The sequence below is a fragment of the Dermacentor silvarum genome, chromosome 1 (genome assembly GCF_013339745.2).
Source record: "Dermacentor silvarum isolate Dsil-2018 chromosome 1, BIME_Dsil_1.4, whole genome shotgun sequence".
NCBI lineage: Eukaryota > Metazoa > Arthropoda > Arachnida > Ixodida > Ixodidae > Dermacentor > Dermacentor silvarum.
Window position 1 is genome coordinate 35,130,738 of NC_051154.1, and position 26,130 is coordinate 35,156,867.

Consider the following 26,130-nt stretch of genomic DNA (forward strand, 5'->3'; position numbering starts at 1 on the left):
TAAGCATGCCATCAACCACCAAGATTTTGTGCTGTACCAATCGCGCGCCAGTAGTGTTCACGCAAGAGTGAAGTACCTTAATATTTTGGTCTGCGTCAGCGGTCTTAATAATAAGATTAGTGCGAAACACTGCTCGCATGCAGTTATGTGGAGTAAGGCGTATACCAATGCCACAGGCCATGCAATGCCAAACAGCTGGACAACACCCAGGCATAAACAATGATCGCCAAGATGTTCTATTATTTTGCTACATAGGCTATTAACTCTACCGTGCGCTCTTTTCGCGTGTTCCCTGTTGCGAAAGGAATGCGCACTTTGAAAACAACTTATCCGGAGTTACTGAGTGTGCAGATTTAACATGTTCCACTCGTTCGAATCAACACGCGGTCGCTACATCGCGTTTTTCACGTCTATGCATTTAGCACGAATCTCGGCTAAAGCTCAGTTTAGCGCCCGATGATATAATGCTGCCGTGTAAGGAAATTTCTTCGTTACGACCCCTGCTTAAGGTAAATACGCTAGCAACGATTGTGTTGTGGTTAGTAGTTAAGTGAACGTCACTTTTTGACACTCGCTAAGAACTTGTAATTACGGAAATATTTGTTTTGTTGCAACAACACCAAGAAATAAAGAAAGGATAGAGAGAAAGACAAGACGTTCACAACGGTGGTAGTTGAAAGCCATCGTCCATGGCTTGAATATTGCAGGTGGTAGCTTTAGCCACAAAAGACGAAATTTGAGATAGCCTTTCCGAAATTAAGCCTCTCGTATCGCTGTAGAGTAGCACAACAAATGATTTGGCGCACGGAAAAATACAAGCTCATAGCTTTTGAAACTGAGCTTTTATTTTGAAGCAACGCCAAACCATCGCCGAAAGAAGAAAACGATGGGCGCCAGCTGTTCGAACTTCCTTTCTGCGGTGTTGGTTCTATCTGAGAAAAAAAAAAATAAAAATATATATATATATATATATATATACGAGTTATTAAACTCCAGCCGCTACGTATTCGTTCATTAAAAACAAAACGTCGACGCAGTATTATTTGAGATGCTGGTTTTCGTGCCATTGGCTCGCATTTATAGCTGCTATTGCGCCTGCGTTCCCATTCGTCAACAACCTGGCACAGCTGGGCTACGGCCGCTCAATGAAAAGGCGCAGGTGGGCCTTTTCATTCAGCGGCCGGGGCTAGACTCATATATCCCTCTGGCGGACTCTTATTCAATGCGGTTCCAGTTCTATTTAATAACTATATTCTTACACCGTCAGCTGAGAACCACACGTCGCCTTAAGTGCAGTACGGACATCGCATTGCGATGTTACCAGCTAAAGACTAAGTCGGTGAAGATAATCTAGACACCTGCACGCGCATGGTCAAATTGCCTACGTCGTGTTTTTCTTTGTTTTTACGTTACGTTATTTCGAGAAGGTGCGAGAGTCTAGCACAGCCGTAACATGTTTTGTTCGCGATGAGACCGACTTCAAAAAATTAGGTAGTCTTTAAAATGCACCAATGTTAGTTATTTTTGCTAAATATATCACGAAGCACCTTATAGGCGATTCAACAAGCAGGCGACCAGACATTTCTTTGTTTAACTTTTCATCTTTTGCTTTTAGGACAGCGGAGCTATACACATATTACTTTGTAGGAGGACACCACTTTTCAGTCGCAAAGATGGAGCTGTGATAAACGTGAAGGCCAGGCCGAAGTTCAAAAGGCTGCCTGGTCATTCGCTTGCTTATTGGAGTTTGGAATGTAGTGATTGAAGTTACTGTTTTCAATTTTGAAAGCACTAAAATACGGAGTGAACATTTGGCATCAACACCTGGTGTTTTTTTTAACCACTTTGTCGTCATTTTGTGACAAATTCCTGATTTAGCTGCCCACACATATCTTAGTACGCAAATAAGCAGCAAGTGTAAGCACGAGTGGTTAGCACTCTTTTTTACGGGGTTTGAGGCACCTATGAGATTAATGCCAGTTATAGCACCAAGAAGCTGGTCACCAACGCAACATAGAAAGAGACAATCATACCGAAACACCTACGTACAGATGTGATGTATAGTGGGAGACGCACCATGGACAATCATCATGGTCCTGTTGAGATGACGCATTATTTTTCTGTCGCAGTTTAAGAGGGCGGCTGTTGTTGAAATGCATTGAGTCTAGGTTCAATGTGAACGTAGAGCGTTTAGGAACACAGAAAACACCGAGTTTGACACTTCGAAACAAATGCGTGACAGCACAGACTCTTGACGACGACGACGTAATACACAGTTAAATGTAATCTTTCCTAAATTGTATCTGCAGAAAATGCAGTTGATCGGCGGTATCACCATCTGTGGTGCGAGGTTCCCCGTATTGCCGCTCTAACTCACTTGATCGCAGTAATACCTATGTACCTTAAACGCTTCGTACTTGTTAAAAGATGGGGCACCGCATGACATAGTTTCTGTTTCACGCTGTTGCATATTTCGAACTGTTGCTGACCTAGAATTCTACGACGTTCAACATGTACTGCGTGACGCAAGCGTTTATGACATTGTTGACAATAAAATATATTTGAACGAGTTGCATTCACGTCTCTTCCTCTGGTTATCAAACTTCAAATGGTATATTAGCAAACACTCCTCAATATTGCTTTCCCCTGCAGCACTAACATTGAAAATCGAAGCACACCCACCGCGCTGACTCAGCGCCTATGGTGTCCTGCTGCAGAGAACGAGGTTGCGGGTTCAACTCCAGATCAAAGCGGCCGCATCCCAATGGGGGCTGAATGCAGGAACGCTCGGAGTTTTTTGCAGATGATTACTATTATGTATCGAGCCATACAGAATCCTTCCGATGTCCACGGTCTCCAGGATGACCTTTTCCGCATACAAAAATGATGCAACGACTAGTTAATGTCCTTGAACATTAGTAAGACATCTATAGCTTCCTTTCATAGTCTTAGAAACTACATTGTTCCTTCAGAATTCTTAAATAACTGCCCCATAACACAGGTCGATTGTGTAAAGTGCCTAAGTGTCTACATTTACCACGACCTAACCTGGACTCAACATGTGATTCCCGTAACAAATTCCGCTAACCATTCACTAGGATACTTGCGCCATTATTTAGCCCTTGCACCTTCCTCTGTAATGTTACTGGCAATACAACTCTCATCCGGCCAAAACACGAATACGCTTGTGCTATTTTCGATCCCCACTAGGCAAAATTAAACAGCACACTTGAGGCCGTTGAGAACCGCTAGGCCCGATTTATACGCAACGAGTAAAGTTTACATTCAGGTGTATCTGGCCTGAAAGCTAAACTTCACCTACCTACGCTTGCGTCACGCCATAGAATAACTCGTTTGTGCTTATTACATATATATTTTTAATTTACTACCACCAGGCAACCAATTCAAAAGTCCAGCTTGATCGCCTTTCTAGTCTTAGCCATCCAAATGTAATTTATCCTGCACGTGCCCATACCACTACCTTTCAGTACTCTCTTTTCTTTTTTTTCTGCAGAAATCTAGACATCGGAACGTACTCCCTCCTCAAATCGCCATAATCACCGGCCTATCACGCTTCATGATTGCCACTGATAACCATCCATCAAGCCAGCCAGTTAAACTGGCAGCCGATCATTTATCCACCCTCTATGTAATGTCCCCCCCCCCCCCCCCCCCCGGTTGGGACATTTGAAGTATTATAAATCAAATAAAAATAAAGTACTCTATGCTTTGGGTGCACGTTAAGGACACCCGGGCAATAAAAATTATTCCGTAATTCTCCGCTACAGCGTTCCTAATAGTCAGTGGGCAACTTCGGGACGTTAAACCCCGTAATTCAATTGAAATTAAACTACATCCATAGTAGGCGCAGCATGAAGGAGAAACCCTCGTTGCGAGTTGCGCATCAAAGATAAAAATTTGATCAAGTTTCAAAGTGGAGTTTGGAAGATGCGTAGTCACGTCTTCGGTGGACTATCAACAAATCATTGAAACTAACAGGGGACGAGGCACTATAAAAGAGCAATGCAGACGAGATCTGATCAGTAGCCTGTTGCTTTGTTACTAAATATGAGACATCTGCTAAGATAAAGTGTGGGTCTCAATTACGTATTACGAACACAAAATGTCCAGCTAACTCATCTACCTGTGCCTAAAGCTACTTTTGCTCGTTATCTGACTATTCGTTTGCGGGAAGACGTTACGGAGCCTACACTACACTATGCAGGGTAATTTTTAAAAATCCCCTCTGGCAGATAGCTTAATTCTTGTCCTCGAGCTGTATTATTCGAATAGGCGGACATTACTAGCACGAGAAATCGAAACACATATTCAACTAATTAACAAACATTCACTAATTAACTTCTTGATTACTTTTGGGCACATACTACAAATTACGAATTGTGGCCGGTTAGTTTGCCAGACGTATCCAGATTGGAATGAATCTCCAGGATGACACCAGTTTCGAGATATTATTTCCCAAAGTGTGGGTCGAAATACATGGGCGTTCCAATTAGTTCTGTGCTTCAGTGCATAAAAGAGTGTTGATGTTAAAAAAGTAAGTGGAACAACACTGTATTTTACGGCGAGTTTCACGGCGCATATCTATAAACTGGTGTCATTCTGTAAATTCAATCGAAGTAGATACGCCTTGCAAGCTCACCGGCTACAATTCGTAAATTGCAATATGTGCCCTAACGTAAATAATTGGGAAGTTTATTAGTAAAATTATTTTATTACTTGATTATGTGTTTCGATTTCACGTGCGAGTAATGTCCGCCTTTCTGAATAATCCAGCTGAACGACTAGAATTTTATTATCTGCAGTAGGCGATTTCTAAAAATTCAGGAAAACTTAAAAAGGATCAGCCGGTACAGCTGAGAACATTCAAATGTCTCAGAATATGTCCAAGTGGCAGTAGTAAGTGCCCCTTGCACATTAAAAAGATAACCATAATAATAAAACGAAAAAAATAGTGAGTGAACACGGGCTCAGTGGCTGAGGTTTTCTGCGTGCTGCTGAGTACGTAGTCGTATGTTTGATTCTGAGTCACGACGAACATGTTGCCCTTTCAATGGAATGAAAAAGGAATCTTGCATTTCAGAAACTGTTAAGGAATTTCAGGCGGCGAAAAATTTAATCTCGGCGCTCTAGTGCGATGTCCGTCACAGCTAAGAAGCGACTTCCGGAGACAAATGAAGCAATCAATGAACCAAGAAGAATTCGTCAGCAGAGGCCGGCTAATGACAATATGACTTTTTTCCAATGTATGATAATGCAGAAATTCACAACGCATGTTCCGCTTTTATAGAATTTATTGACTGAGAAATGAGATACGTAGTTACTGCACGCCGTTCTGGAACTTCTTTCGTAACGCCCAGAGTCTGACGTGTAAAAAAAGAAAAAAAAAGAAAAAAAAAAGAAATTGGATTTCACTGTACGAGGGACTATGCGTAGATAACGACTCAGAAACAGACTTGCCAATACATGCGTTGCTGCTACGTGTGGGTTTTACTAAAACAATGATAGGAATCTCTTCTAAGGCTCAGGCACTGTATGGGTTATCTTATTATACATGATTCCTTTTCTCCCAATATACCTTGGACCATATTTTCCAATAAACATTTTTTTTGTCAATTGGTCAATTACATCCAGAAAAAAGTTTGTGCAGAAACCATCGAAGATGATTGTAAGAGTTAGCGAAGCTTATATTGTTTTGTACCATACTACGTTTGTCTTGTCTAGTTGAAGCGTCGTCGTTGTGTGCGGTTGTCGCACGGCTGCACTTCGCAGTCCAGCGCATGCATGACAGTGATGTGCGCGGCTCTGCGCGAACTTCGTCGCCAACGGGCATCTCGCTTTCGTTCTGTACGGTAGCGTTCTTAGGTAGCGCACGCCGTTACAGTAGCGTAACGGCGTGGGCGTCCTTTTTGCCGCTGACCTGGGCCGATCTAGTGCCACACTGGGTAAACTGGACCGGTCTCGAAGGCGGTGCAATGTCACAGCGTATCAACGCACTCCCTGCCGTGAGGGAGAGAACGGGAGAAACTGCCGTGCTGTCACTTTTATTAATTATACGCAAATCACCGTGTGACGCGACGCACGCGCCAAGCATTTTAAGGCGCCAGCTTGTACGAGAAAAGAAGTGGTAAGGTTGTTATTATCGTGGTCTATATGGATACATCTGTAACCCCCCCCCCCCCCCCCCCCCCCTTTTCTTCTTCCTTTTTTTCTTTTCTTTGTTACTTTCTTTCGTTTTTTGTTTTTGTTTTTTAACGTGCGCGTGTCTAGAGCATCGGGTAGCTTAATTGGGGGAGTTTAGTTGAAACCTTACCATCGGATAAGTAAGTTTTTATGGAGCGATAACTTGTGTTAAACGCGTTCTGACGTCAGCATGACGCATGAACCCGACGCACTAATACGCAAACGCAGTGCTCTCTTGGCGAGAAACACAGCAGCAGCACCGACCAACGCCAAACCCTTGGAAGGTAGGAAAGAAAAGTTGTGTCCCTTGTCTGGTCTATCTTTCACTCTGCCAGAATGTTTTTTTATAGCAAAATTGTTCGATCAAAAAAGGCAGGCAGTATAATGACTTTAGTTATGAGAGCATTACAATGCTCTCGACACTAAAGTTGTCATCCACACAATAAATAGAATATAATTCTCGAGGCACAAAAAAAAAAGAATTATATATCACGTGAACTTCCTAAAAATCAATTAATCTTTCTCAAGAGCGAGACGCATCCAAGAAGAGATAATTGCACGCAATTAAGTTTTCTGAAAGAGCTGTCCACTAGTGTTCTTCACACGTAAACTTATTAAATCTGAAAAATCGCCAAAATAAGCTTTACGTGCTTCCTTGGACCTGTAGCATGGCAACGAAATCCAAATTTGCATTCAAGAGGACACAGCGGCTGACCTATATGCGCCTGCAATAAACGCCTTCCATCGGAGATTGAATATTCAGCGCGAAATGCACTCGGTACACAATGACGTTTTCTGCTCGGACCCGGATTTCACGAGTAATCGCTGCTTGAAAACAGTATTCCCTCTAATATTGCTTACCAAGTGTATAATAGTGCCAAAAGTCGTTTCAGAAGCAGCGGCTGTTGCTGTTTATAGCAACCAAATCCACAGATGGTGGCCGCAATAAGTTATTGTGCTGTACGTAAGCGAAAATTAAAGAAAAGGAGAACATTTTCGCCCACCATTGATACAGTGCCGGCGAAATCGGCGCATTACTGGCAACAGCAAACCATATGTGTGCTTCTTTGCCAGCAGCGTCTATTATCATCTCAGCGATAGCGGAACTCTCGCGCAATGCAACGCTTCCGGCCATGGCCGAATGTTGTGTTATTGCGGTACTTCACCGCTTTTGCGCTCACGCACATATGAAAATCCCCACTTGATGCGGAACAACTTCAAGCAACAAATCTACTGCAGGCCCGAGGGAACAGGGCTCACACAAGGCCTACTGTCCTCCACAGGAGAGGGCTCCCTACGGAAAGTAAAACGACAGGACCAACCGAATATGCCTATAGTCCTGGCGCGCCTTGTCCAGCAGCGGTTGCGTCATACGTGCATCGATTCACGCACAACTACAAAAGGACAGCTGAATGACAAGGAGTACGCGTGCTCTTTTCAGCCCCAAACAATGCGCCAACCGGTAGCAGGAGCGAAACTGCACCAAAAATCACAGGACCCTGCGCAACGAATACGGCGATGGCATCGGTCACGGCGGGTTAAATCGTAAGAGCCAACAATTATACGAAGGCTATATATATATATATATATATATATATATATATATATATATATATATATTATATATATATATATATATATATATATATATATATATATATATATATATATATTGAAAGAGAGAGAGAGAGAGAAAGCAACGATAAAAAAGGGATCGCGGTCAACCAGACAACCGTCCGGTTTGTTAGCCTACATGGGGGGTAAGGAAAATGGGGAATGGAAAGAGGAAAACGTAGAGAGCAAGCATTGTGCGCACGCAGGAAGATGCGCAGCATGACTTTAAATAAATGGTCACTAAAATAAATGGTCAATCAGGCTGGTAGACCTGAGAAACTGTAGTGCATGACTACTTCTTTTCCTTTCTTTTTTTCTTTTTTTCTTTTTTCTTTTCTTTTGGACGTCGACGCGTTGGACGTCGTACCGGATCATAGGCGCACAACTGGCACTCGACCGTTTTCCTCGCACTTACAGGAGTCGCTCGTCAGACTATCGGCCAGAGTAATGCGGCAAGAATAAGCGTTCGTAAATGCCGCTCCCAGCTGTAAGCAGTACAGCAACGTTCATTTGCAGCGGCAGAGGCTAGATGACACTTGCAGCTGTAGCGAAGGGTCCAGTTTACGCAGCCGGCTATTGCAGACATTCGGAGCTTGTGTCTTTTTGCGAACAAGCACATGAAGTTATCTTGCAGCGCCCGTCCACGCCAAAGAAATAAGTGTCTAAGTCTCTGGGTGTCTTCGTGGGCAGACCAGGCAGCCTTATTAGTGAAGTCGTTGCTGATAATGCCACAGTGGCCCGGAATTAAGCCACTGAAAGATGATGTCGTGCCCCTTTCCAGAGCAAAGTGTTTAATTTACCTTATGTCGTATACCATCTGTTTGCATGTGTTGTGACGTAAAGCCAACTGGAAGCTGCGAGGAGCTGCCTTAGTCACAAAACACGACTCACTTCTGTGCCAGTTCATCGGTAATGTAGTTCAAAGCGCTACGGGTGGCTGCAAGTTCTGCCGACGTAGATTTTAGGTTTGACACTTTCAATTTAATTGTGGCCTGTTTCGCTGGAATCACAAAGGCAACTGCTGAGCTCGTAGGCGAAGTCGAATCGTCAGTATAAATAAGCATGCGGTATCGGTTTGTCTGGTGCAGTAATAGCAGCGTCAGCTGCTTTAAAGCCAGGGACAAATGATCGGTCTTCCTTGTAATTTAGGAAATAGCTTGGCACATGTGAGGCCGTCGTAGGCACCACAGGGGAGATGAAGGTCTCGCCGCCGGTGTATAGGTTGACGGTATACACTCTTGGTGAGCGGTGGCCTCTAGTGAAATTATCGCTCGAGGTGGCAAAATTACTTGTAGGGAATGTAATAAGCAAAGGAAAAAAAACGTACATAAAAACACGTTCAACGGTTACGTTAAACAGAACTATAAATATAGGCTATAGCGTCTGTATGCTCCCAAAACATTGTTTTTAAAGCAGAGGTAAGAATCCTTATTTAATTCAGAGGATTTCATGTGCAAGATTGGCTCCCCGAGCTTCAGGTGACGCCGTAATACAGGGCTGCGGAATAATTTTAGGCGTCTGAATATCTTTACGAACGTTATTGCATCCACCATCATCGGAGAGCATGCCGCGGTCGGGATTCGAACTTGCGACCTGTGCTCAGAGGCATAGTGCCATATGAGCTAAAATAGTGCGAAAATACGAGAGAACGAACCAGCGAGGCGACATGAAACACCTAAAAAACAACTATGACGCCACGTCCGGCCCACCACGCTGACTTTTCAAGAACCGGACGCTCTCATTAATTTTGCATCAAATAACGCTTCAAAGCCTCGCTCCTGTGGGCGCTCTATGTTGATTTAAATCCTAACAGGGTGGCATGGACAAGTTTGCACAGTTCAGTCGTAATGGTAGCGAATAGCAGTCCTCGTTTCCTTCGTGTTACGTCTGTCCCTTGTTCGCGTAGTGCGCTATTCGCCATCATGATTGAAAGCCGTCTTTCATATTACTATCTATTCAGTTTTATTCTTTAAGGCGAAACTTTCTATGCCTGTCGTTTTCATGCATTCATCTTTGGTTTGGCATGCATTTACTACCATTGGTTTCATGCCTTCACAACTTTTACATCCCATAAGCTATTGTCGCCCTGTGTACGCGTTCTCCCGCTATACTACGAGGCACATCCGCAGTAAGGGCCATGTGCGCATATATGCTTATGGTGTGACGCAGCTGGACATAAATGATTTAGGACGTTTGGAAGTGTCCTGCCAACAGCCCTTCACCCAACACATCTATTAACACTTTAACAATACCCAGCAAGGAACTACAGGATAGGACCGACCTAAAGGGACTGTCCGACAAACACCCGCCGTGGTTGCTCAGTGGCTATGGTGTTGGGCTGCTGAGCACGAGGTCGCGGGATCGAAATCCCGGCCACGGCGGCCGCATTTCGATGGGGGCGAAATGCGAAAACACCCGTGTACTCAGATTTGGGTGCTCGTTAAACATCCCCAGGTGGTCCAAATTTCAGGAGTCCCCCACTACGGCGTGCCTCATAATCAGAACTGGATTTGGCACGTAAAACCCCATAATTTTTTTTGTCAGACAAACAGAGAAGTATTTGGCTGTTTGCTTTGAGGTCTAAGCACCACGAATACTGCCTCATCTACTTTGCCTACATCGTGCAACATTTGTTTTTCTATTACTTTTGCACGCCAAGGTGAAGGTCGCTTGCTATACGGCGAAGCGTGATAACAGCAGTGTAACAACGTTATGACAAACCGCATCTTTAATTACGTTGTCAAACTGCAAGAGCCTGCTGCTTCAGATTCCCCTGCGGAACGGTAGTGTGGTTAATTTGTGTCCTCATACAGTGCATGGCACCGAAAGCTACTCTCTATTTTCCAAACGACCAAGCGCGTGGAAAATGAATGGTGTGTCTATAAGCTACACGTAGTGAGCCGCCGCAGTTTAATGCGTGTCATAACATGAGGCGATGGCGCCGAGCTGCTCAACAGAGCCTGTCGAACATGCGCAGGCACCACTCTTTGTCCAGGAACCACCGGGTACCGGTCCGTACTAGGTAGAGCAAGCTATAGGCTGCGCGCCTCACGGACACGTCACACAACGACGTCGCAAAGCGCCGTGACTTTGTTTTCGCCCTCCGGTGGGCGGCTCATCTAAATAAACCGCTCATCGACCAAGCGGCTCGTTGCGGAGGCACAAAAATTAAAAAAAAAGAACGAGAAAGAAAAGGAGCGCCGGCCCAACGCAAAGCCTCCGTCTCCAAAGTGGTGCGAGATACAATCGGACTGACCCACATAAATCTGCCCCACGACAGACGACTCTCCGCGCACCCTCTCCCACTGGCAGTAATAATATATATATAAAAAAAGAAAAAAAAACCCATCTCGCGCAGCAATTTCAGAACGGGTGCCGCAAGCAAGAGCGACTTTTGTCCGCTCCGTTTCGCTGTGTATCGACTCGCGATCGCTATCGGAAGCCAAAGCGGACGGAAAAGTCGCCGCTTTAACGGCGCCGCGACATTGACGGTCGCTGTTGCCGTGGCGACTAACGACATTTCTTGGCCGAGCGTAAGGCAGGCGGCCCTCATTTCTCACCTGGCCGATAGCGAGAAGCGACCCGGTTGCATTGCTTTTTCCCCCTAAGTCACATTGAATTATGTACGATACAGGAGAAATCTGCTAATTAATCTTACTTCGGGCATACGACGACATTTACTTTCGGGGTGAAAACTTGCATGACGCACGCCGGTGGTGTGTCGAAGCTTCTTAGTCATTCTTGCCGTGCTTACATTGCTTGGCCCGTCAAATATTCTTCGTTTCCACACTCAAGTTATTAGAATGCGATCAACACCATATATTCGTGAAGAACTTGCAACGCAAAGGCCCATGGACTAAAAGATAAATAAAACCAACTCACATAACAAGGATTCTATGTGTTTTCCATTCGTTTGCTTCACGTCTCTGCGCTACGAATTATTTAAGAATGGAACGCCAACTGACACTGTTCTTCAGTGTCATTTGCTCTGCCCATGAAAAATACTTAATAATGAGCACGCCCACGTTTTAACAAGTGGTTAGTCGCACAGTGTAGAAATTGCACTACCGAACTCCTACGTGCTATTGAAATTGTGTTGGGTTTTTTAACGTCCGAGCCTCACCGGCTACCATTTCGCACATAACAGAAGTGCTACATTGACATAGTTATCTCCGCTCATTCTGCATTTCATAGTTGATAGTTGTCGTTTCGAGATAAGAAGCACAGAGCTTCAGCAAGTGAGTAGATCAATAGTCCATCAACGTTGCCCTCTTTAGAGATTATTGCAAAATACGCACCTGCGTAATGACATGTACACATCATTCATTGCGGATAGCTGGCTGGGTTTTACCTTGATCGTTGTTCTCTCAAATCTCCACCACTGAAGTGACTTCCACACCACGTGTCAAGCAAAAGATCTTGCTCCACCTGCACGCCGAGGACTTTTAATGGATGGATGTTCGAAGAGACCTTAGCTGGGATGACAAATAGATTCTACGAAAAGAATTCACAAAGCACATAATTTGAGTGGTTCGTAAGAACAGATCCCAATCAATTGCACGTGACAGAACAGTTTTGTACTTTCCTGGGCAGCGTTTATAGGTCAAACAATACTATTCTGTAAGCGTATACCGCGCTCGATGCAGAAAGGCATGATTACTCGAAAGCGAAACCACGCAAAGCACCTATTCAACCACGTGAGAACTCACGTCAGCGAAGATAACGTTACCGAAGTTGACCGGCCAATGACCAACATTTCTTGCGGAGGAAAGCCTTCACGAATACGGCTAAAGAAAAGGCTCTGATGATGCTATCTGTACAGGCTATAGAGCTCCTGCTTTGCCCAGGGGGCGCTGCGAAAATGGTGCTAAAGCGCGCCCTCTGCCCTGCGCTGGGTAGTACCAAGCTCGGGCGTCTGCTTTGGAAAAGCACGTTTACAACATGGACCCGCCACTTTCGCTTGTGTTGTGCGACGGCCTGCAGCAAATATCGGGCGCCGAAGATTTTTTCAGGGATGGCAGGCTGCGTAAAGGCAAGAAATTATGCAACGCCAAGTACGTGTACGCCGTTCAAGAAATAAGCGGCGAAGGTTCAGGGGGGTGTCAATCGCAAGTGAAGCGAGTCGCGTACGAAGTTGAACTTTAGGAAAGGTTTGCACGCTGCTAGATTCAGGCACACAAACACGAGGAAATACTTACAATAAATCAATTCACAGCAGCGATAAGCAGACATCGTGCGTACGGAACTGCTTGAGCGCACGACGGTACGCGCCGCGCCGGCAGCGGTCTTTCAGCACGCGGTGATGTACGAACTGCTCGAGCGCACGACGAGAACGACGCTTGGGCGTGCCTCCTGCAATCTTTGTTGACTGCATGCCGCTAAACAAGTAGTAATGTCTGCGCTGTAGTAGCGACCATCGGTCCCTTTAGCAACTGATAAATAACTGATGCAATGCATATGAGCTCGCAGTAACGTACGTGCGAATCGCGCTGCAGCGCGAGCTCGTGCGCTGCTCGCTTGATGTTGCTTTTAATGACAGCGCTCGAACATCGATGTGCTGTAATAAATACTACCTTGCTGCGCTGCCCTAACGTGTCGGCTTGAGGTCAAGGATGAGCACATTTAACTCTCGAACGTGTGCTCCTCGTAGTGGGGTAGTGAAGTTATATCCAGTGCGCCCGACGCTCCGCTGCGTGAGGCCTTTAAGGAAAACGGTAGAATATGATGTTGGGATTCAGGCCTTCTTGCTCGTGGCAGCCCGCGACGCACCAGTAACGACAGGGACGCTTTTTCGAGGCTCAGCTAGGTCTCTCGGTCGGATTGGCGTCGCCAATTCCTTCTGCTTCCAGCATTACGTCCCTCGGCTGAAAGTTCAGGCGGACTACTCGCTCTTGCCCTGCACTTGCACAGGAATGCACGCAGCAGATTCACTTCACTCTCCGCAGTGGATGTGCCGTTCTGCTGCTGAAATGCCTGAGCACGAGGTTGAAGGCTCACTTCCAGACTGATACGAACGATATAAGGGGTGATCTCTTTTAAGTTTTTAAAAATCGCCTGTCGCAGATAAGATAGTCCTAGTCCTTGAACTTGATTATTCAGAGAGGCGGAGATTACTTTTTCAAGGAAATCGAAACACATATTCGACTAATTATAAAATAACTATTTAGCTTCTTAATCAATTACTTTACAGCACATATTGCAAATTACGCCGGTGAGTTTACAAGGCGTATCTACTTCAAATACATTTCTTGAACGACACCAATTTGGAGATATGCGCCATATAATGCGCCATAAAAATGCACTGTTGTTCATCTTTAAAAGAATATCTGCCTTTTACGTCTTGGGCACACGAACGACTAAAGTAGCGTCTATACAGCAGTTTCGGACACTGCTATATGGGTACTGCTATGGGTACGGCTATGGGTATGTTTCAAAGTGACGAACGAAATACATGGGCGTTCCGATTACTTTTGTGCTTCAATTCATAAAGAGCATTTTTTAAACGTTTCACTGCAGCATAATCTAAACAAACAATCAAGCAGATCAGCTCTTTGATCAGCAGAGTAACGTTTAGCATGCCGTATCACTACGACTCGCTAAACAAACGCGACCAAGAACAATGGTAAGGACGTATTTTTGGGCTAGTTGGCTCTTCATCATCAAGTAAAAGACAGCGCCAGAATATGCACAGGACCAAACGACGATGGCTGTGTCTGTCTCGTCACTCGTCGTTTGGTCCTGTGCATATTCTGGCGCTGTCTTTTACTTGATGACCAAGAACAAGTCGATGCCATCATCAGAGGCGCGTACAAAACGGCCATGGGTCTCCCTGTTGCCACCTCAAACGAGAAGTTAGCGGCTCTCCAGAACACCTTCGCTGAGCTGTCGGACGCGGTTATGGCTTCGCAAAAAGCCAGACTACAGAACACGGCGGCGGGCAGAGCCATCCTCCACCGGACCGGCACGGCAACGGAGCTTCGTGCCCTCGATGGGCAACGATCACTCCCGCCCGAGGTCAGAAGCAAGAAGCAAGCAGGTCGACAGACAGCGCCGACAATTCAAGGGTGACCCGTACGTAACTGTCGACGGCCGAAAATGGAAACTGAAGACGCAAGCACTGTTTTACCCACTCCTTCCACCGCTGCGCCCATGTCACCGTGAAACAATACACGCCAGCATTAGCTGGTGGATCATGACCTCGAATGTCGCCGTGCAGCGTGCGCCGCAGGATCTTCCATCTCACTCTAGGTCGCTCGTCCGCTCACTGTCGAGAGACCTGATAGGCACCGACAGTGAAATTCATTCTTCGAATGCCAAGGCGTAGCAATGACTCTGACTATATTTCGATCACCACAGACCGTTCCACGAATTCGCACGGTGGAAGCGCTCGATTGAAGGGGCGGGCTATTCGACCTCGTGAGCGATACATTGTCGTGATAGATCTTTCTTGGTAGAAAAAGAAAGATTATGAGATTTCGCGCATGGCTTGCGAAAGAAGGTATTGGCGACACAGTTTGTTTCTGGGCTTATCTATTCAAACATGTTGCAACTCAAGTTAGCTATTTGTTTCGACTGCATAGGCATCTTTCCTAGGGGGTAAGGACCTCATGTTGCATTTCCGATAGTTCTGCTCGCGCACTACATTCGCGAAACGTTTAGACACATGTTCTCGCCTCGGTCGCCGTGCCTTTTATGTCCTCTCTTCATCGATGTCGGGCAGCTGCATGCTCCTCCTCTGTACCTTAGGTTAGTGGATACATGCTGGCCGTAGAACATTGTTTCTTTAAAGGTAGCATACAGAGACATCACCCAGTGCTGAAGCAACTCCACTCATGACCACAGTCACCGACTTGCTTAATTCCTGTTTAGGTAGAGTCACTGAGTGACGTTGGCGTCGCTCCTCGGCACCTCTGTGCATCCTATTAAATTTCTCCTTCATGGCTAGCGCACGTCGCGACATGCATGCAAGCAGAGAGTAGGCCACTCCCGGAAGTATTGCCCTTGATATTATGGCAGAGCTATTGGAGATGTATGTAGGCCGATCCCAATGGCAGTGCACCGACTCGCGCGACACTAGCTCTATTCGCAGTATGCTACAACGTATGCTACAAAATAAGATACGAATTTAAGAAAGGAAACTAGAGAACTATTTGAGAGGCTAGTATTCAGCTGCGCAATGTTCAATATATGGAAGAGACGCATCCCAGGTGAAGCGTGAAGACGTCCTTGAATGGCAGCCTACCTAGCAGTGCAGAGACTTCGAGTAAAGCTGTGGAAGACTTTAAGCGTACACTTATAAGACAGTGGGGAACACAGTAATGACCAATGGACTCTACGGAACGTAGCGCTATTCTTATTTCCGCGCTTCTGACGCGGGAAATGTTCGTGGAAGCTATCTACTGCATGAGGAGCACGCCGCGATTTGTAGGATTTAGCGGACTCGAAAGTGGGTCATTTTTTGTGACTCCAAGGCAGCCCTTCAGAGTCTGCAGTCAGCATTACGACGCAAGACCCATGAACAACTGGTGTTTGAGACCAGAGAGGTTCTCCATCAAGCCCTCATGAACGGACTTGACATCATCGTTCAATAGCTGCCGGAGCACTGTGGCATCGTCGGTAATGACCTTGCTGATGATGCCGCCCGGTCAGCCCATAAGAAAACCCTGACAGTTCCTATACCCTTATCAAGGACAGACGCTGCGAGGGGTCTTCGTTTACTTGCTCGAACCAAGACTTAAACTTCATGGAACATCCCGATTTTCTCGAACTGTCGTCTCCACCGGCTGGATCCTACACTGAGGCTGCAGATTCCATCGAACTTCCCTCGCCGTGATGCAACTTTACTTTGCCGCCTCTGGTTAGGGGTAGCTTTTACGAAAGCGTACTCATTCCTTATGGGCATGTCCGACACACCAATCTGTGACTCGTGCAACTATGAGGAGACGGTCTAACACGTGTTGTGTTTTTGTCATCTTTATGACATCGAACGCGACATTCTTCGGAGTGTGTTAAACCGATTAGACAGCAGACCGTTTTCAGAGACAAAGATTATTGGACCATGGCCCCACGCGTCGCAGGCTTACAAAGCGACGCAGGCATTGTTACAGTTCATGAAGTCGACTGGCCTCAGTGACCGATTGTGAAGTGTTGGACAACCGCACGTGTTCATACTGAGAGTACTTTCTTCCCTCTCTTTCTTTTCTTTCTTTTCATCCCTTTAAGCCCTTTCCCCGTGTAGGGTAGCAAACCGGACGCGAGTCTGGTTACCTCCCTGCCTTTTCTTTCTTCTTTTTCCTCCTCTTCCTAGCGGTTGTTCCTGACTAGCTCAGGAAGTGCAGTCTGTTCACAGACTAGAGGAAGCAAAATCGGCAGACACCTATTTGGACGCGTTTTTTTCTATCTTCTTATTCGGCGGCATTATGCAAGGAGGTATGTAATTTTAATGAACGGTAGAATGTGTAGGCGGTGCGTCACTTCATTCTAGCAACATTTTGTTAATAAACCGCCAGTTGATGTGTCGCCTGTCTTGTGGTCCTGTAGCAAGCGCTGTTTGTCGGAATGTTGATGCCCAACCAGTTGACAGTTGACAAGAACTTTATTGAAAGGTCCTGAGGAAAAATATGGGGGAGCCGAAGGCATCCCCACTCAAGTTGGTGGCTCCGCTCATGACGGAACCGGGAGGTGGTGGCTCTCGGCGACGTCGCGGGCCCTCTGGACGGCCTGTCGTTGATGCGTAAAGTCCTGCGCTTTGCAGTAGGGCGTCCCACTTGGACTTGTCGTGAAGATCAGAGCCCGCATTTAACGGGCACAGCCAGAGCATATGATGCCCAACCAACTTCACATTTTTGAACAGCTATCTATGCTGCAGCACATTAGGGGACGAAACGTAGTTATACACTTCTATGCACTGTTATCAGGGCCTTGGTATGCTCTGTTGTTTTGACAGCCCTTCAGTGCTATATAGGTCAGACTTAGTATACATAGTCATCAAGCTACCGCTATACACTTCCGCGTCTAAAGTTTACTTTCATAGAGCTGGTTTATCGATAACTATACCTCTGTTCTGGATCTTCATTTCTTTATTAATAATTCAATAAACCTGATTCTGATTCTGTTCTGTTTGTGACAAACCAGAAACAATTGATCATTTCTTTCCTTCCGACGCCGTTTCTTCTCCGCCTGTCGAATGTTTCTCGTAGTTGTGACTTGTAATCTATAAGTATAACTTCATCAAAATCCACTATATTATCTTTTGGCACGTGTCAGTTAGATACTAGCCACAGGTCTATTATAGCTGCCATGAATAAGATTATTGAAGCGTCCGGCAGGTTACGTTGCTAAGGATGCCGACTATTGTGTTTTACTTTTTTTTTTGTGAACTAAGCCCAATCAAAATTTGGCTAAACTTAAGTTGCAATATGTCTCTTTTTTATTGTTTTCTGAATGTGAAGCATTTCTTCTACTAGTCGGGGCCAAGGTCAAACGCGAGGCCGTTCAAGCTAACAGAGTTTGTCGCTGATGCGTGCGCGCCCCATGCCCCCGCTCGTTGACCGCTCGGCCCCACTAAATGATGATGGTTTTCATTCATTTCAATTCATTTATTTACTCTCAAGGCCGTACAGTCATCACAGAGAGGAGTGGCAATAGAAAAAGAAAAAAAATGGCTAAAGATGCAGCGCATGGCCACAGATAGCCGACTTGAACACATCATGATCTGTGATAGTTACTATGGAGGCGGGAAGGCGATTCCAGTCTTGACTTGTTTTCGGGATGAAGGCTTCGAGGTATGCATTGCTTTTACACTGAGGCACCCCAATTTTCATTTGATGACAGGGGCGTAGCCAGAAATTTTTTTCGGGGGGGGGGGGGGTTCACCAGCCCGACCGGGGGGGGGGCAAGCCCCCCCCCCCCCCCCCTCGCGTGTGCTTGTGAAGAAATTAACTAAAAAGTAAAGTAAGCTCAGTAAAATACAGTAAGTACGACAGGTACAGTGGGCGTTAGGAGCAACGGTCTCGCATCGCGCCACTGAATGGACCAGTCTTCGAAAACGCATCATTGAGACGACCCGCCCGATCGGAAAAGACATCATTAATTGTTAATCTTCGTTAAGCGTAGATGGCGTCGTCCTCGTCGGGGAGAAGTGCGTTTCACAAGTCAAGGCCCGCTATACACGTCAAAATGCATGCGTGACCAGGCTATACCTACTCCCATAACAATAGCTTGTTCGCTGTGTCTTTGCGCTAAAAAACTTAAGTACGCGCAAAAACGCGAAAGGCTTTTTTTTTTCGAAGCTTTCGTCGCCCTGCTCCCTCATACGAGACGGTTGCATTTCCTGCGGCAAGAGCATGGGCCGCTGTGTCTTCCGCTGTGTGCAAGCGTGCAGCCGTCATTTGCCTTTACGTCAACAGATTCAGAATGTGTACATAATATTTCACCGCACAGCATAGACATGGCATGTGCACGCATTTTAAGTAGTGCGTGCTAGAGACACTGCACTGCACGGGCCGATTATTTAAGCCGATTATTTTACGTTGGCCTGCCCGCCCAAGCCCGACCAAAAAATTTATGGGGAACCCGGGCCCGGCCCGGGCCCGGAAATTTTTTCTACGTTACCCGCCCGGCCCGGCCCGCCACCCCTTTACCTTCGGCCCGAACCCGGCCCGAGACCGAAAAAGACAAGTTTTTCAGAGTCGAGACGCGCGAGGATAACTCGCTGCACGTTACATGCACACCACCAGAAAGCCCGAGCCCGGTCCGAGCCTGGCCCGAGCCCGTGAAAAAACTGCTCTACCCGGCCCGGGCCCGGGCTTTCGGGTAAGCCCGAGCCCGTGCAGTGCTCTAGTGCGTGCATCTCGTTTCTGCTTCACTTACGCCGGTGCAAACAGGAAGCGGCCTCGTACCTGACAGAATCTCGACTGTTTAGTGTACTATAGCGATGCAGGAATGAACTCCAGTCTTGTTCAGTGCATAGTGCACATAATCAATTTCTCAGGAGGCGTGAACTCCGACGAGAACTGTCAGCGCCTGCAACAAGAGTTTCCTTACGCTGTACTGCGCACAACAGTAATCCATGCTTGGCGGCTGTCTGTTTCGTGCATTCTGTTTCGAGTCGGTGGAATTTCACTGCTGGCATCAACCTCTTCGTGTGTACATTGCTGGTTTGGGATTCCACAACACAACAGCAACTACCAGCCTTGCGTAATTGCTGGTTTGGGATTCAACACAACAGTAACTACCAGCCTTCCGTAGGGGCGCAATCGCAAACAAGAGACGTTTCGCGCGCAGACTAAGGCTACGTTCACACTTGGGAAGCGGCAAGCGGGCGGAAAGGCCAAAGCGGCTGGAAAATCTTTTCCGCGCATGTCCAAGTTGTTCACATTTGTTTTGCTACCGCCGCTGCCGCTTTCGTCCACATCCATCTAGTCTGCGTACGTTTGTCGGCGTGGTGGCGCTCATTATCGCATTATTTCGAGCGGTATGCTCATTCATTGACCCACCCGTCATCAAAAGTGATCATTTTGCGCAACTTCGCGTGTCATCTGTGACCTTCGGTAAAGTCCTCGTTGGCGTTCCGTGATTCTCCTCACACGGGCGCGGTAGCGCTGAGTCAGAGGTTAGTGCCTAGGCGTGATTATATTTCTTTAAATGCCTTTTATTTACAAGTTGTAATAACATTTCATCATTTCGTATTATTGTCGGCGCCTCCAGGACACCAAACCCTGGCTGGCCCTTGTCTTGGGGCTCGCGAAAGCCTGCGCGTCCTACGTGAGACCTACGCTCCCAATCTATCGTCGCGACGAGAAAAGCACCCGGCGACTTCCGCAACATACCGTGCACGTGCGAGAATTATAGAGCGCCAACGAGGAATCTGCCTAACTATTGTCTGCCATGGAAGTGGAAGAAGAAATGGCTTTTATACTTCTACCTACTTGTTTTCTAGAAATGGACAATGAATAAACGGAAGACGCGAACACCTCGGAAACGGTGGTGGTGGGTTCGCCTGGCCTTGCAAAAGCGCGAGAAGTTGGGTCACGCCAAGGCTTCATTCCCGCACCTCCGGTCGCGCGATATTGAATACTATCGCGAGTATTGGTGACAGTACGTTTTAGTACCACTCTTGTCGTAGAGCAAGGGCTGGTTCTTGATCGCGTCGATGAGCATTGCAGCCTGCACTTTTGGTGCCATGTTCAATTAAATTACGACCGGTTGTTTACATGCTAGTGTAGCTTCCGGTCGAGCAGAACGACTTCCCGCCGCGTTTCCGCTTCGCCATAGCGAAAAAATCGGTCCGAGACCGATTTGGCTCGCCGCTTGTTTTTCTGCCTGTTTTGCCGCCTAGGCGGGTGGATTTCTGCAAGATTTTGCCGCTTCCGACAGCTCCGAGACCTAGTGTGAACGTAGCCTAAGATCCTGCGCGAGCGCGGCCTCACCGGCACCTGAAGGGAAGCGGCGGAAATGTATACCGGAAATTTCGACCACCTGGGGTCTTTAACGTGCACCTAAATCTAAGTAAACGGGCCTCGAGCATTTTCGCCTTCATCTAAAATGCGGCTGCCGCATTTTTTGCTTCAGAATGCGGCCGCCACATTCTCTTCCAAAACCCCAGAGAGTGTCAAAGCCTTGACAAACACCGTGACAGTTTTTTTTCCATATGCAGAAATGATGCGCTGTAAATTACCAACCCAAACAGAAGCGCCGAGGAATGAAATTGTGATAGTAGCACCGGTTCCTTGAATTATGTCATTGCGAAGCGACGAGAACAAAGGGTGGCTAAGTGGGGCGGGGGGGGGGGGGGGGGTTGCGGAATAAATTTCGGGGGGGGGGGTTTGAACCCCCCCCCCCCCCCCCCCTGGATACGCCCCTGTTTGATGATCAATACGGGATGACAAATGGTTCGGAGGCGAAAGAAGTGTCATTTTTAGGTCATTATTAGTGTAGTGTATTTTATGAAACAGGCATAAGCGTGAAATTCGACGTCTAGTAGAAAGGAGAGATAGGTCAAGATGTTGCTTCATGCCAGAAACGCTGGCTAAGCGATATTATTTAGAGAGAATAAACCTAGCTGAGCGGTTTTGAACCGATTCTAAGGCCTGCGTTAATGAGCTAGTGTACGGGTCCCATATGGGTGAAGCGTACTCTAGTTTAGAACGCACGAGTGTTTTATATAGTAGTAGTTTCAATGGAACAGGAGTGAGGCGGAAATTCCGCCGAAGAAAACCAAGGCTACTGTTAGCTTTGTTAATAACATGGTGGATATGTTTCTGCCATGCCAGGTTATTAGTGATATGGACGCCTAGATACTTGTAGCTGTCGATGAACTGAAGAGGGCAACCGTTAAGTTCATAGCCCTGAGAAAGGAACTGGTTAATTTTTCGAGACACCCTCATTGCTTTACATTTGTTAATGTTTAGTTTCATAAGCCATGTATCACACCAAGAAGAAATTTTATTTAGGTCAGATTGAAGAACGGAGGAGTCAGACTCATTAGAGAGAGAGAGAGAGAGAGAGAGAGAGAGAGAGAGAGAGAGAGACGTTTTAATGGTAGAAAGGTGGAGAGGTCGGCCTGAGTGAAGTGCCTCTAGCAGACTCATTAGAAATTACGCGGTACATAACGCAGTCGTCTGCAAAGAGCCTTATATTGGAAGTAACAGAATCAGGCAGGTCAATAATATAAATTAAAAAAAGGAAGAGGCCCTAGGACTGACCCCTGAGGAACACCGGATGTTACATTGCAGGATTTAGGGTCATGATCATTAACAGAAACATAATGTGTTCTATTCTGCAAGAAACATTCAATCCATTTAAGCAAGCTACAATCAAGATGGAGTGCGTTAAGTTTCAGTAATAGTAGTCGATGTGAGACGGCATCAAAAGCTTTCGCGAAATAAAGGAAAATGCAGTCAATAACTGAAGCTCGATCTAAAGCGGAAGACAAATCATTAGTAAAGGTTAATAATTGAGTCTCACAAGAATAATTTTTACGAAAACCACGCTGCTGTGACGCAAAAAAAGTTATTAGACTCGAGAAAACTAATCAGGTTGCAGTAGATTATGTGCTCTAATAACCTGCATGGAATGGAAGTTAAGGAGATCGGCCGGTAGTTTAAGGAGTTATGAATATCACCAGACTTGTGGACTGGAACCACCTTCGCCATCTTCCAGTCGTCCGGCAGTGTTGAAGTCTGCAAAGACTGAGTAAAGATATATGACAAGAAAGCAGATGAATACGCTACTGTACTCTTAAGGAATTTGTAATTTATGTTATCAACACCTGCTGATGAGGAAAGTTAAGCTTTTTTTATCGAATTGTATATGCCATCAACGTCGATCGAAATCGGCTCCATCTCAAGGAACGTAAAGGCACTATTAGAGCGTCAGAAAAAGATAGCGAAAATGCGTTGTTGAGCAAAGCTCACGGGTGTATCGCGTGACGCGATAAAGCAAGACGACAGCCTCGGGTTGCTTGAGAACGAACGACTGCCTTTATTCGAGTGCGCTTATATACATGTCGGTGGCAAGGGTGATACCATGCGCGGAACACCGTCTGCGCATAGCGCGTGCTCGGTTCAGATAACACACTCGATACAACGGGGGACAGGAAATCCAGCGTCAGTTTTCAGAACAATTTCTTGAGGTTTTCGTACGTTGATAACGTTCCAAAACTTCTTCGGATTAGTTGTGAGCAGATGTGGTAGTGTTTCAGAAAAAAAGTAATTTTTGGCTGAGCGGATGGCCATTTTATATTCAGATGGGATAGCTACGTAGGCAGCTTTTGCTTTGGTTTCCCCAGTCAGCTTGAAGCGTCGAAAAATGCGTTTTTTTCTTGTTAAGAAGCTGTTTTAAACACAAGTTAAACCAAGGAACCCGATTGAATGGAGATAATAGGCGCGTAGGAATATATTTTTCAATTAGTGTTTCAACCTTGTTTTTGAAAAGGAGCCAGTTCTCTGCGATAGACCTTTCCCAGAACTGTGGAAAAAAGAAATCGGCAAAACTTTATAACTCGTTATTGATCGAGGAAAAATCTGCTCTACTGTAGTCACGAATTTGCAAAATGAATCGCAGAATGATCGCTTAAACCAGGCATAATTGATAATGAAGAAATTGAATCAGGAGATGTGGTGAAGACGAGGTCAAGGATGTTGGCAGAAATTGCAGTGACACGAGTAGGCTCTTTAACAAACTGGGTGAGACCAAAGGTCGAACATATATCAAGAAAGGCTGAACATCGGGATGAGGATACAGTTACTGATGGGAAGTCAACAGCCCAGTCAATGCCGGGGAAATTGAAATCACCGAGCAAGAATATTGGTGCTTTTGGATATTCAACAACGATTTGGTTAAGACAGTCAAATAGTTCATTGCAAAATGTGGATGTACTATCGGGTGGTCGATAGCAAGCGGCGAATATCACATCTTTGTTATTTATGTGAATACAACAGCACAAGAATTCAATCTGCGAAGGCACGTGTATATGAAAAGAGGTGATATCAAATGAAACAGCGATCAAGGTCCCACCGCCACGTCGCCCTATTCGGTCATTTCTATATATATTGTAAGCCTTACTGCAGGCGAAAAGTTCTGAATTTTCAATTTTATCTGAAAGCCAGGTCTCGACTAAAACAACAATATCTGCATTACACGTGTCGATCAGCGCAGACAGGGCATCGCGCTTATTTATGATGGAGCGGATGTTAGTGAAAAGCACAGAGTAATCGTTGTCATCCTTATTCTGTACAGCCGCGCGATGCTAACTCGAAACAGGGGATCGGGTATTCGCAGGGAAATTTATTGCGCTGCTGCCTATACATTACCATTGGCAGTAGTAATACTGTTCTGCTGAAGTTCATAAACAGTATCGGCCTGAGAGCAATACACGTAGCACATTTTGTTGATGAACAATTTGTTGTACCTTAGATGATACAATTGATCGGAAGACTTCCCAAATGCAATTAACTTATTCCTAGTTATTCTAGTTGCCCGACAGAAGTCTTCTTGAATGGATACCCCAGATACTTTCAGTTTATTCTTTTATTGCGATAGCAATTATATGGACACTCCAAAGCAGATTTCTGGCGTCGGCGTCGCCGTCGTCGTCGCCGTCGCCGTGAGGTTCCGTATGACGTCAACGGCGATGAAATCGTCGCCGCGCTCCGCACGCTGTATGTGCGAGTGAAAGGGCGCGAGGGACGTGCGCTTTCACAGGGAGCGAACGCACGTCGGAGAGCAAACGCGCGTTCTGCGCCGTGCTCCCTGAAGGGCTGCAGAATTAAGCGTCTCTTTCCTCCTTTCCGTATATAGAGAGCAAACGCAACTTCTTCCGTCGCGCGAAAGGCTGTGGGGGACGGGAGGGAGGCGAGGCGACGTTTAGCTGCGGCACCAAATGCGTATTTATATAAAAACGCCGCGCACGGTCGGTGCGAAGGCGGGCAAAACGCCGACGGCGTCTACAACAGTTCTGCGCGTTGCTGGCGCTGCTGCATGTCCAAGTTTATACAGCTAATAAAACTACTATCCTTACTCCGTATAGCTCTCTACTAATTTGCTATTGCAATTGCTGCTTCGCCTTTCGGCTGAAACTGCGACTTATTTTTTGGTTAATATGTTTTCCTTTACTTTAAATGATGCCAGTTTCACTACCACTGGTCGACACTTGTTTTTTACAAAGGCACCTAAGCGATGCGCACGCTCAATTCCTTCTTCGGGTAATTGTAATTGCTTAGGTATGGTGATGATGATGATGATTTATTGGCATCCTCTTTGAAACTGGGCGGTGATACGTAGTCACCTAACCTGCTTGATTTAATCAGGTATACAATATGTTTTTTTATCTAGCATTTTCATATACATCTCCTTAACCTTTTTTCCCCCCCTTCAAAATCTGCCTTGTACCGCTACCTATGACTGTAACAAATTCGGTCGTATCAATATCTTCCCTGCTTCTTTTTCCACCAATATTCTCAACGTCTCTTACTCATCTCAACTATTTACCTGTTGATACTGCCGTCCACTTTAAACCCAAGTACTTCTGGAAGGCGTACGTTACCTACGGTTCTCACTGGGTGAATCCCTTCGCATCCCATTAGGATGTGCTGAGTGGTCTCCGGATTCTCGCTGCAGCATACACATGCCTCAACTAGTTCCGAATATTTCCTCCAGTGTGTTTTGGTCCTTAGGCAACCGGCTCGATCCTCAAATAGCAAGGCACTGCTCTTGGTGCCATCGTACAGATTCTCCCTTTCTTTATTCTCGTTCCAGTAAATCCCCATGGTCCTTTTTGTTTCCATACTTTGCATCCAATTCACTGTCTCTGTT